The sequence below is a fragment of the Pagrus pagrus genome, assembly GCF_965226575.1.
Source record: "Pagrus pagrus genome assembly, chromosome: 16".
In the NCBI taxonomy this organism is placed as follows: domain Eukaryota; kingdom Metazoa; phylum Chordata; class Actinopteri; order Spariformes; family Sparidae; genus Pagrus; species Pagrus pagrus.
The window spans coordinates 5,203,270-5,215,648 of record NC_140200.1 but is presented as its reverse complement, the minus strand read 5'-3'; the positions used below and the strand labels follow the sequence as shown (position 1 = coordinate 5,215,648).

General features: G+C 40.9%; 1 protein-coding gene across 2 annotated transcripts in view; it reads right to left on the bottom strand.

Annotated features, from left to right (window-relative positions):
- The window catches only part of plcb4b (phospholipase C, beta 4b), a 69,024-nt gene that overhangs the window by 55,393 nt on the left and 1,252 nt on the right, over nt 1-12,379 (bottom strand). For both annotated transcript variants that reach the window (XM_084377611.1, XM_084377612.1), the window contains exon 2: nt 9,344-9,389. The gene's annotated coding sequence lies outside the window, so the exon portion shown is untranslated. The remainder of the gene's footprint in view (nt 1-9,343; nt 9,390-12,379) is intronic.

The window sequence follows — 12,379 nt, the reverse complement described above, 5'->3', positions numbered from 1 at the left end:
ATATGGTTATAGAACAAAAGTGACCTGTACTTGTAACGCCTAGAATATATTCAGTCAAAAGTAAATAACTGGTGACTAGAAGAGTGACGGACACCAAAATGTCTGTTCAAAGCTAGTTTAGGTATGAAGAGAATGACCAGGTGGATCAAGAGCTAAAACCATATGTCTCCGCCTCAGGACATCGACCCAGCCCATCGCCTGGCACGCAGCTCTCTGCGGGACTTACTGTTGGCTACTTCGCTGCCACGAACAGCACCTGTCAGGGTATTGAGAGGATAACTCTCATGTCGTCCCCGATGTCAGCTGTCTTTCCTTTTCTATATTGCTCTTTCAAGAGTCGCTGGACATCAAACCAACCCTCTTGACGGAGGAGCACTCTGAGAAAACCCCGCCCCCTGTTTATCAGGCAGCTGTGTCCCATAGGGCGATGGGGGTTTCTGAGAGAGTTAAAGTAAAGTATTGTGGGGTCACCAGACTGGAAAGTAATGAAGCAGTGAGACCTAAAAATAGGGAGGTTTACTTGAACACTGTATCTCATTTCAAAGCAAAGCTAGACATAAAGGAACACTAAAGAATGATTGAACTGCCTGAACGATATTGGATATTACATAGTATAGTACAACTAAGTAAATCATCACTGTAGTTTGACTTTGAGTCAGTTGAGAAGATTGATGCCACTCTTGTGTCTGTTCTGTAATGAAAATGAAGCTACTACCAGCTGCCAGTTATCATAACTTGACATAAAGACTGGAAACAGGGAGAAACAACTAGCCAGGCTCTGTACACGGGTAACAAAATCTGCCTTCTACCATATTTTATGCTTACTAACACGTTATATCTCGTTTGTTTGATCTGCACACGAAATCGCAATATGGCCAAGTACAATATCCAACAGGGGTGGGAATCACAGAGTACTACTGCTACAATACGATTCAAATGATAGTATCACGGGACAGAAATCCTGCGACAATCGATACATTGCGAGACAATCATCTAGCGATACATCACAACATCAATTGAAGAATTGAAGAAACTGAAGAATATAAAATATCCCCAAAAGCAAAGTGCAGGAATTATGTAGTTATTCACTGCATTGTGGTGTCAGTTTCACATAATTTTACATGAAATGACACCACGTACAAACAGAGTTTTGGCCTAGTGCTTAGTGTTAAATTGCCAATATGTCTTGTTTCTTCAGACTTCAATCATCCAATCCACCAAACAACACCAAACAAGAGTCAATAGCAGACTAATCTGTTTGGCAGAGAAGGTTTGGCAAATTTTTCATGGGCGCAACCCACATACACAGCTCTGCTGCTCATCCCACAAATGCATGTTCCTTACAAATGTGGCACAATTTAAAAGGGAAATAAACAGGCTTTCCAACGGTATAAGATTTATTGCCAAGAAGCATTGTTACAACATATAATAATCTACAAAACACAAATTTCCTTACTTTTTGTGCTATGTTTATAAACTGGCAAAAGGCTGAACTGCCAGAAAGCAGAACAGTTCTGGAGTTAAAATGTTTAACGGAAGGATACAGCAAAGTCTCCCTCTAATCTTTTCAGTCTGTGTAAATCAATTTTACAGATGTTAACACCCTGGGGAGTTAATGAATTAGTGGCTCTGGTCAGCCAAATCTTCAGGGGCGCCTACAGAAATGTTTGCATATCTGTTGCCAATGATAATGGTATCACAAGAGGAAGTGATATGATATATTATATGCACCAGCGCAACCAATGTGAAAAGTCAGTATTAGAGCCCTGCTGAGCTGATATTTTGTCCCACCCCTACAACAAACAATTATAAATTAAGCGCTGTGTGTAGCGGTGCCCCGACCTACAAATCATGCTTGTTCGGTACAGACTCCAGCAAAAGCCAAATCATCACCATCGAGTTTGAATTTTTTCAGGGAAAATTAAACGCAACAATTACCATGACTATCGCAGTCAGAATTTCTGTAAAAATAATCACAATCTGATTTGTATGTTTTGCATATCGTTAAGCCCTCATTATGTATTTTCATCACTGTAATGTTGCCAGCTGAGACTTATTTACATATTTGTATTCATAATGGTATCAATCTTCTCTTCAGACTCTCTGCAAGTGATGAAGACGATTTCCCCAAATTTTTTCCCTGGATTTTTAAAATGTAAAACTTCTACTTAAGAGTTTTAACAGCCTATCACAGTTCTGTGCGATTCTGTATCCGTCCTCAAATTTGCTTCTTCGTGGCCCAAGTCATAAAATTTGTTGTTTGTTTGAAATAAATAAATATACTGCGGGCCACTACTTTTGGACACATATTGCATAATCTGCAGCACCAGCTGGTCCTATTATCTGAAGTGATCTCTAACATTTAGAGAAGGTCTTAAAATGATGAAACATTTAACATTTCAGTTTCTGCCAAAATTCACCGGAACGCTATTCTGACTGCTGGTTTTGTGATTTGTGATTTCATGACGATAGTAATATTTTCTGTCTCATTCTTACCATGGGAAATGTGCCCGGTGAAAAATTATAAGAATATGCTTTTAAATATCTACCAAATATCTACATTATACGCAATCCAGAAGACCGGCAATGGCTTGAACGGAAGGAACGACTTGAAAACTTCACTTAAATTAGAACATTGGCGAAATTTGAAATGGGAGGTAAAGACAAAAGGCGAGGCGTCCTGAGAGAAGCAGGGAACGATGGTGGAGGAGAGGAAGGCAGGAAGACAAAGAGAGAGATGCACACGCACCAAAACATTTCACATACACTTTGACGTTTCAATTTTTCCTGTTCTCTGTGATGCTGTCAGGAGCCAGCTCCCTGAGGGCCAAAGAGAGAGAGGCAGCCAGAGAGAGTAGAAACCCAGGCAGAGAGAAAAGGTGAGAGGGAGAGCTTTTCTACTTAGTGACTCATAGAGAGCACAGAGCGAACAACACTCCTTTTGCCTTGGAGAATGACGGACGACTGTCTTTAACAAGGACAAAATTAGGTCTGGGTCTCTCCGTGCACACACACACCACACACACTGGGTGGGAGAGCACTTCTCCCCTTCGACCAGCTAATTAGTGGATTACATTAGCAGTGATGGAGTCCAGGGTGCCGGGCCACTCACAGTTACACGTTCTTTATGACCAATGATAGGAAACCATTCAACCTCAGCTAATACTGAGAGCTATTATACAGCATAATTTGCGCCTGAATGACACGGAGCACTGTATAGATGAAACCTCTGCAAACATCTGGTGTATGAGAGGGAATGTAGTCTTGTTCGAGAACAGAGGTGAGATGGATAAATGATATAAAGAAAGCAAAACGTTCTCTGTTCTCTCCGTTAGTTTGTGACTCTCGGAATGAATCTCAGTATTTGACACAATTTATGATCGTCATTTTATCAGCGATAGCTTTTCAACTGCTTTCTGCAATTACCTCCCTATACAGTGTGTTGGTTTTAATTGTTGCAAACACAATTGCACAATTTCCTGTGCTGGATTCAAATTGCCGACCTATGCACAAGGGCTTCACAGGAAACGAGGCATTCATGTAATCTATGTCATCGGTGTAAGCCTCGCTGTTGACTGTTCACTCTTCTATCACCAAACCAGTGCTGAGCCTTCTAATGCAAACAGAATATTTTTGCTTTAACATTAAAAGCATTAAACCGGTGAAACATTGGCTTTTAAGGTCTATTGTAGAAATCAAAGGAACCGTAATGTATTTGTCACTGCTATTAGCGCTGACCATTAAAGATGTGTCTTCAAAGCAACTGTCATTTTCTGCCTTTTCTCTGTCACACGATGAATTTTAATTTTTGCAAAAGAGGAACAGAAGGACGGATCACAGCAAGCTTTTAGATGAAGAGCTGAACACCTCCAACTCTTCAGCAAGGTAGCAAGTCATTCAACTGTACTCTGCTGTTGTTTGGCTGTGCTGTAAGCAGATACACCAGCTGCTCCTCTGCAGTATTTCTGAAAAACTAGCGGTTAAATAAAGTGCTCCTGGACCTGTGGTATTAGACAACACTGGACAACACAGTAACCACAGCCAAATCAATCAGGGTTGATATTCTCAGGAGTTTAACTGTTTTGCTGGATATTCATTCTCTAAGCAGGTGGCATTAAAAAAAAAAGGTTTTCCATCTCAGAGACAGAGCCTTTGAACATTTCTGAGGAAATAAAAGAATAAAGAAAACATTTTTATAGATTGTTCATAGGCCTCATTAATAAACGTTGCGTGTGCACAAAATTAAGTTGTATGCCTTTTTAAAAAAAATAAAAACTCTCACTCATGCATATGTACATAAACTGGAGAAATGAGAAACTGAGGCTCAGATGCCAGAAAACACTTGAAATTAATACCGCTATGTAAAATAAACCAATAGTTCATTTGCAAAACCAGATAAAAGCCTTTCTTAAAAATGGATAAACAAAGACACCTGTTTAATCCCTGAAGTGCACACAAAAACATGATTTAGGGTAGGTTAATAAACATAAACTAGGATATTTATCGTTACACCGCACAAAAACCGAACCACACAAAATGTGTTTGTGTAAATAAATATTTAAACACAACTTGAATGTGTATGATTTACTCTCAACAAGGGAATACAAATTACATAGGCTACTTGAGTCATCCAGTGCACATCTTGCACATCTGTGTCCCCCTCCACCACGGCTCCTCTCAGGAGGGATTCCCTGCTAATTCCTGCCAGTTTTCATCAAGGGGGGTGAGCTGCTTGTCCTCATTTCCCAGTGGCTTGGCACAAACATTATGTGTCAGGTTATGCATCCACTTTTACGACTAACCACTTTTAATTTCAGAGCCGGCAGCACTGACTGCGTTGGCCACATGCTGCGACTCAACGCCTTTTTTGCATTTGTAATGTCCACATTGTGTCCATCAAGCATCTTTTTTCTTGTCTCGACCACAAAGCTTTGATACTGTGTGAAACGTCTTTTTGCCTTTTTCTCTGCATATACTACGATCATCTCAATGCACTCAGAACGAATTAATAATAATAAGGGGTGTTTAAGTATTTATAGGCATCTATGGACATTACATGAAGGGTGTAAGGTGTGCCACATTTCTTGTGAATTGTAATTTATAAAGAGAAACAGGCATAGGATGTGCGTGCGCACTGCAATAAATCAGAATATTTTTGTGCACTTTCTGCGTTTCGTCCGTATACAATGTTTCGAGGTGAATCCTACAAACAGTTTTATAAACGAGGCCCTGATCTCAGGCTCGACTTTGCAAGACTGTCCTCATGAATTTCGCATGTCTGAAAGGATTTCAGAATTTCTAGACCATATTTTGAAAATAACTACAACAATTTCTTTCATGCTGTTGCACTACAACGAATCTAGTCATACAAATTTTCTTCCCATCCATTGCTGATTCAAATTCTGGCAGCTTGTATAACTGATCCCCTTCAGTGGAGGCTGCATAAACAAAATGATTGAGCAGATTTTAGGACAAGTAAGATCACTTCATTGCTTTCTATGAGACCTAAGTGACTAAAGGGGCATGGAGACAAAGTGTGATGAAGCTTCTGGGTTTAACAAGTGCAGTTTAGAAACACTGTATATAATATGTGATGTATTCCTTTTCTTCCTCGTGTGGTATAATTGTGTCGTTTAGGGAAACAAAATGTCAGTTGCCAAAGTAAGATTTAAAACACTCCTCTTATGATGTGCTTTGATTGTGACACTTTTCTAAACTTTACATTGCTTCTACAGTTTGTTATGATAGCCATCTAATGGATTCATGTGCTAAGCCCTGAAGTTTGTTTAAATGACATGCGAGAAGTGTCTGATGAAAAATGGCCAAGGGCCTTTGACAAATATCTGGCACTGGTCGGATATCCATGTGAGGGAACTGTTTGTCTGTGATAATGTGTGTTTACGCTCAGCCTAAAAATTGTTTGTTTCCTTCGGTCCTAGAGTTCAGGGAGTTTATTGTTTTTAATTTATGAGCTGTAAACTCATAAAAACGCACCACAAAAACACCATTAAAAGTGTACTTTGTCTGTCAATACATAAAACAAATAAAGACCAATTAGGCCAATAGTACATGCTGTTCCACTCGGGGATATCTGCATAAAACCAGACATTCCCTTACAGCCATTAGATTATGCAGGTCAATAAAAAAAAAAAGAGACAATAGTGCCCTGCTCTGTATTCTGCATTTCAACTTAGCTGAGCAGGATAAGTGATAAGCTCAGCTGCTAAATGTTACATAATTTCTTGGACTTGTTATCTCGTACAGTAGTGGGCTTATTAAAGATGCACTTCTGGGCTGGCGCGCGCACACACAAACACAGACAAACACACAGACACACAAGTTCTTTCTTTTTTTCCCCCAGCCAGACAAGAGCAGCGCTGTAAAAAAGAAAGAGGAAGAAGCAACATTCCTGCTGTTTATCTAGTCATCTGATCTGGTGAGCGAGTCATGTGTTGGAGCTGTGTTAGAGGCTCGGCAGCATGCTTTAGGCTAACCCTAGCCAAATGTATTCTGCTATGTTCTTATTCTTTTAAACTGCTCTCTGTATCTTAATGTGAATAAGTCCCCCTCTAAAAACACACCTAACGAAGCCTTTATCACAACCTGGTCATCAAAGGACGACCAAACCAAATCTTGATCACCAGTGATACCTTGCAGGTTTGCTAAACAGACAGTTTACAATCAATTGATAGATACATGCTCCTAAAGGTTTCTTAATTCCCACCCTCTGAAATTGACAGCGTGATGAAAGCGCTAATTATTTTTGCTGACTTCAATGATCCTCGTCAGTGTATTGAAAAGCCCTCTTCTCTCTATTATTGGGCTGGCTGGGTAATAATAGCTATCCAGGAGAGGATGGTGCAAAATCAAGTTTTGCATTCTGGAGCGAAGGTCGACAGTTTAATTGGAAGTGCAAATTGCGTTCACATGTATCCCCATAGTGGATTGAGCCATGGGTAAAGTGAATGTGCACACCGCCAGCGCGTGTGCATTTAAAAAGAGAAGAGGGGGGGGGTTGGAAGGAGGGAAGAAACAAAGAGAGTAGGGCTGGGTAATAGCTCTCCTCTTCGGTTTCAATGTATTTTTAGCGCCACGCGTGTAGCCGAGCTACAATTATTATCACTGAAGTGTTGTTTTTACTCTTCGAAGCCTCTTTCACACAAACCAGGATGCTCCCGCTGCCTGCTACTGAATCAGCTAAGCTAACCCTGCCAATTTTTTGTTAAGGAAGAGTAAATATTGACTCGATGACGGCAGCTCCCATCAGTTGGTGTGAGAGGAAGCGGCTCCCTCTCTCTCTGCTGCTGGCTCAGAGTCTGCAGAGAATACCCCTGTCATTATATACACCCTCCAGCCACACTTACCCTTGTAGTGAAGACACACGCTCTCATCATTGATCTCTCTCTTTCTTTAAGCAGCAGACACTGTGCTCGCATATCAATCTACAACATCTGGACCAGTGAGGGTTGGGGCTGGGTTTTGATTGGTGGTGTTGTATTTGAAGCTGGGACTGACAGAGTGGAGTTTATCAACGCAGGGAGCAGAGCAGAGGGCAATGCTAGGATTTGCTGAGCCCTTGTGCAGTGTCACAGGCCAGTGGATGATCCGTGATGATAATGTGTTTCATGTAGTATCTTAAAAGGTTTGCTTGGTGAGGGCTCACCATGGGTGACCTTGTTAGTTATACCTGATCCTACAAAGATTATGTTCTTCTACTACACAAATCAAGCTTGGGTAGTGCGGCTGAAGTACATGTAGACATTTAAATGTTTTAAACACCACTACTAAAGCTACAAACCAAGCTGTTTCAGCGCATTTAGATGAAGCTGTTTTGGTTTTTGATTTTAGAGGGGCCATTTTCTTCCCACTTCATGATTACATTTAAAGATGCAGCTCTTTGAAAGCAACACCTCCTCTGCCTGGATGCAGCCTCGAGTGACTGTCTGTCACATCCATATTTTCAATGAATGTCAAGGGCTGAAAATGCAGCTGAGGGTAGGACAGCGTTTCAGGGCGCTGGATCCATGCAAACATTTGCAGCAGGAGCTGATATACTGTAGGTATGTTGACTCTGCTGCTGGTGTAGATAATGCTGATGCATGACTGCTGCAGCTAGAAACAGCATTTTAGTTTTTGAAACCACATTTCAATGGTCACAAGCTACCCTTGATAGATAGCATTGTTGGCCACACATGGGTACACATAGCATCTTCCATTAAAGTCTCTTTATATGCCTTATTTTTGCCATAGTATCAATGCTTTTCTTTTCATAAAAAATAACATCACCGTTCGTTCAACTGTAAAAATTTCAAATTGGCCACTTGTAGGATTCAACCCTTCATTCCCTTTCGAAAACAAACTTCTCTGTTTTAAAAAGCTATGGCTCCATCCCAATACTATTTTACTGGCAATGTCCTATTCATCTACATTTGTCATTCTCAAAATGAAGCAATATCATTTAGGGATGATGAAAATGTATACCTCCCTCATCTATAAAAATAAAACTTAAATCCTCTGAAAATTAATTACAGCCCAGCCAGACAGCCGTCATACTACACATCACATTATTAATACAGATTACATCATTAATATAGAACATATTATAGAGAGCAATCACCTCTCAGCCCCATCACAGTTTCTAGCTTGGCGTGAGGGAGCACACAGTAGCAGCAGCAGCAACAGCAGCAGCCACGCAACCTGCTTATCAATGACTGATGTCTGACTGTGGATCAGCGAGCGCCGCACATCAGTCACGTATGAAAGATACGGTAAAGAATTAGGCTTCTCGCTTCCATCATTCAGCGCAAATACAATAAAATGTCAATCGTTTCCAGCTCTTGATGCAACTTGTTTGCGATGTTGAACACTGAAGGAAAAAGCATCTGTTTTCTCTAATGAGATCTCAACGACAGAGGAGCAAAAACTCTAAATAATAGCCAGATGGATATCTGTGCTAAATATTAGATTGCAGGCTCTTGGTGGTTGTTGTTTTTTATACATTCAGAAGCATGTTAGATTGAACACTGACAGATGATATAACTTGTCAGGTAGGCCTACAGGCAGGATGAGACCATATGTTTCATATACTGTACATTATGCAAACACATAATTCAATTGACTTAATGCACACTAAGCTATTAATATGCAATCATGAACTGGTTGCTCTGGAAAGAAGAAACTAATATTGAAGAGGTTATGCTAAATTCTGGGAACAGAGCCCTTTCATCAATTGCTACCAGATGGCATTAGCCTGCAGTGCTGTTGTTAGACCAAACCTGACTGGGACTGAAACATAAATGACAAGAATTGTGCATTGCAGCAGTGACCACCGGCCAAAACTCACCAGTTCAGCATCAATAACGTTCAGCGGGAGAAGCTCATGTCTTGGCCTGCAGAGACAAAAAAGGACATACGGTAAGACGGGGAGAAAATTTCATAAATCACAGAGGCCTGAATCTGGACTTATTTGGCTGAGGTCGAAAACCCTGCTATAAAGTAGGAAGGGCAGGAGCTGAGACGAACCGCACTGAGAGGTGAGCACATACCACATCCCGCTACTCCCCTGCCAAGGATAACATCAAGTAAATCACAATATCGACAAACGGCTTCACAACAGCCTTAGCTTGTCAGACTTGAACGATAAAGGCAGACATGTCGAGGGCTGTGATCCAACATGCTTTCAACACACTACCACAACACAGGGCCTGTCAGTCGCAGTGCCAGGCTTTCTTGTCTGTCGGCATATCAATCCGTCTGGCTGTCTGTCTGCGCTTCCATACATACATAGGTCTCTTTGTGAGGCCTTAAAACATCCAGGAGGGTTGACTGACAGCAACGCCAACCGCTGCTGTGCGAAGAAAAACTGTGCATCGATAAAAACCTGATAGCCCTATCACAGGGATGGAGCAGGACACAGCCAAGCTAATCAAGACCAGACCCTTGTAATTATAAGAAGAAGCAGCGCAAAATAAATAGCGAGAGGAAACGAGTGAGGGAGATCGCCAGCCCTCGACAAAGAAAAACAAGCAGCCGTGATGTACAGTAAACTGGCAGGCACAGGGATTGATTCCAACTTAAGTCCCAGCAGAGTAAAAACCTCTAACCTTTGAGCAATTCAATATGATGCTGGCAAGCACGCCGCTGTGAAAACACACAAACAGAGAAAAAGACATTTTCTCACTTCATTGACTTGGACCAAACCCTACAGCTACATTCTAGCTTGCCATAGAAATACAAGCATCCCAAAAGATAACAGTGGGCGATGTGTGCGTCAGACACAGTTCACAGCCTAATCAACCTAATCTATGGCTGCACTGCAGTCACTTCTGTAAAATCTTGAAACTGTAATAAATCCTACGCTCGTGTGTGGCAGGACTTTGAGACGTTGTTTTACTTTCCTTCCTTCTGCAAAATATGCTTTCTTTTCATCAGAGAGTTGAGAGCTAGATGTGTTGTGAGCCTCTCTGGGACTCAAAGCAAAGATATTGTTATCCTGTCTGAATAAATGCACAAAGATATTGGAAAAAATACTGCAACGTAGCTTCAGGACACCCAATTCTGAACAGTAAATTAAATCGCAACCCCACCGCCTGCATTGCAGAGAGCACACATACATGCTATACATTTCAGGCTGGACACGCTCGGGTGATCTCACTCAGTTTAGAGCTAAATAGCAACCAGGCCCCGCTGTGTACGTGGTAGTAACAGTATGGCGGAAACTGGCAAGATTGAAGACAATATGTAATTTCTTAGTGCTACATGAGGATCAAAATTTGCCACGCAATCTTCAAATTATACAAAGAATATTATAATATATCAGCGAGACCAAAATTAAATTCAATTTAAGAATCTAAGAATGGTTGTTTTAGGTCATTTTTGTTCCTCCAATCATTAAAACTAATATTAGTGGATGATAATCATGACTGCAGCACAGTTTTTTACAAAAACAATTTTTGTAGTTTTCTCAAAATACCAACACCAGCATTGGTAATGCCTCTGATACTGCCAGAAAAGCTGAAATTGGTATTGGCGAGTACACAAGTCTATGCAGCAATCTATTTATTAGAAATATGATATTTCCCAACAGCATCTTGTATACAACTTGACAGGTTTTTTTTTTACTGCACAAGTAGTCAATATCCATAAATGGCAAGCAATTTATGTAACTTCAGGTACCGCACTAGTGTCAGATTGGTACTTGATGACCGATACACAGAGTTCAGGTATCCGGGAGGAAAAAAATGGTATTGGTTCATCTCTAAAAACTAATCTGGATCACCTTTAAAGCCCCAGTTATGCAGCCATCCTCTTACAAAATAAACACAAAGAACCAAATATTTCTATCAAAGGCAATGACCACTGAGTGCACCAAAGATGTAACACTCAGAATGACGTTGTCCAAAAAAAAAAAAAAAAAGAAAATAATAAAACACCTGCACACCCTGAGTTAGCCTTTAAGCTTCTTAGTGCACCTCTATTCATCAAAATGCTCCACAGTCCGGGATTGTTATTGTGTGAGGGAGGGTAATGTTTGCCTCTGTAATCACCACTGAAACGTTCAGGCGGCAGTGTCAATACGCCACAGCAGAATTTGTTTTTCTTTACATAATAGTTATGATCTTTCCCGGGCAGCAGAGGACACACTTTAGAAGGAAAGGCAGGGGAGAACCTTTTGCAATTTCACAATAATAGGCACCGGCACACTGTGTCGTCCCTGACCGAAAAGCCTGCTGAGATTAGATACAGCAGACGAATAACACTGCAATACACCTGTGCTGCATTTTTACACAAAGAGGGTTCCTCTGCAAAAAGTGGACGGAGCAAGTCGGTGTGAACAGGTGGAATAACTGATGCAACAAGTTTGTTAAGACGCCATCTACACCTGCTCATCAATTCATTTTTTAAAAAGGCCGACGAGACAAGAAAACCTCGAACAAAATAAAACATTATGGGCTGTTTGCACTGCAAATAAGCCTACGGAGTTACCCACAGGTTATTCCTGAACAAATAACACTCTCTACCTTCTGGGTGTGTGTGATAAAACAGGTTTGGAAAACAGAAACCTGCCGTCTGACTCTATGTCAAATTCAGTGATGCTGTCACTGTACTGGCATCGAATATAAAGACACTTTAGATCCACCTTCCCCTTAATAGAAATTACGGGAAGTCCCAGACAGCACGCTGACATTGATTCAACCTAGAGTCAATGTCAAGGTATCAACACTGATATCTAATGTTCACAATCTTTTCCACCCATTCACTTGATCCTAGTGGACTGTATGCACCGATAACAGACCAAATATTAACATAAATACTGATAAATCCAACACAAAAATCTGATATCGTTCTAAAATCTTGCTTCTCATGGGTTAAAGGTTGA